Source organism: Palaemon carinicauda, chromosome 25 (assembly GCF_036898095.1).
Source record: "Palaemon carinicauda isolate YSFRI2023 chromosome 25, ASM3689809v2, whole genome shotgun sequence".
NCBI classification, from domain to species: Eukaryota; Metazoa; Arthropoda; class Malacostraca; order Decapoda; family Palaemonidae; genus Palaemon; species Palaemon carinicauda.
In genome coordinates, this window is record NC_090749.1 from 45,774,639 (window position 1) to 45,776,219 (window position 1,581).

Below are 1,581 nucleotides of genomic sequence, written 5' to 3' on the forward strand. Positions count from 1 at the left end.
CCTAGAACCTGACCATATATACATATGATCAGTGCCCAAGCCCGCTCTCCACCCAAGCTAGGACCAAGGAGGGCCAGGCAATGGCTGTTGATGAATCGACAGGTATATCTATAAGCTCACCTAATCTCCCCATTCTTAGCTCACACTGAATGGTGAGGTTGCGCTGACCAAAGGAACTAACGAGTTTGAGCAGGACTCAAATCTCAAGTCAGGGACGTTACCACAAATAATTCTTTGGTCTGGAACTTTACAATTGGGATATCATTTTTAGATTATTTTTTCTTATTTGTTCTTTGGGTTAATATTTTATTTTTATCTTATTTTTTCCTACAACCAGCTCTTTTCCAATTCAATGAACTATTATGAAATGTCAGTTTGACCTTTACTAATAGCCTTTTCAGTCTCTCCTTTACAATTTTATTATTCCCAAAAGTAATTTTCAAAGAGGATCCCGTTATTATACATATAAAAATATGCGGTCGACCTATCAGCCCATTTTCACATCTAGTGTCGTATTAAAAAATCTCTATTGGTAAAAATGGGACTTCCCCTATAATAATTTTTTTTCCAATTATCTTTTTACTCAGATTTTTCTTTTAGTTGAACAGGGAAAAATGTTCCTTTTGGATCATTCAGTCTTATCTTAATTTTTCTGATATAAAGATAATTACTTGACTAATTCTTGTTTTAAACTATTCTAACCATTTCTCTCTAAAATAAAGACCCTTTTTCTATTATTTCTCTCTCTCTCTCTCTCTCTCTCTCTCTCTCTCTCTCTCTCTCTCTCTCTCTCTCTCTCTCTCTCTCTCTCAAGGCCCCTTTGACGTTTGCTCCAATTCAGAAAGATTTATTTTTTTTTTTACTTCTGCCTCTTTTGAAATATCCATTAGACCTGTTTATGTCTTCCAAAAGGCATAGTTCACTCTGATCTCTCTGGAGAGATCCATCCTAACTTCGAAGTCTTTTTCAAAGTTCCCTTTTCTGCTTTCTGAAAAAAACATATTCCTTTGCTTTCTTATCAAGCAGAAAAAAATAAATTTTATCAATTTTCCATACAAATTCCTATGAATTTTTTTCCCTTCCCGGTGGTATAGTTGTTCATTTATCATATCCACATAAATCCATATTATATTCTCTCTCTCTCTCTCTCTCTCTCTCTCTCTCTCTCTCTCTCTCTCTCTCTCTCTCTCTCCTCTCTCTCTCTCTCTCTCCCTATATAGAAATATCCATTTGGCCTATCTATGTTCAGATATACATTGATTTTAATTTATTCAAAGAAATCTGTTTTACCTATATTTTTCCGAAGTCTATTTGAGTCTGGGCTTGTTGCTGTTGCAGATTGCCTGGCCCTTACGTCCAGGCACGGGCTCTTGCACGCTTGCAGCCCGTAGGTATGGGTCTGTGCTCTCTTTAACCTTAGAAACCTGTTTGCCGTATGCAGTCTTAGGTATTTAGAGTATCCCGCTGGGCATTCCACATTTATTGTCAAATCGACATTATCGAAGCACTTAGAAAATATGTGTCTTAATTTTCCTCTTAAGCCTTAATGTCTCCTGTCATTCCGAAGTTTAGTAGGAGACT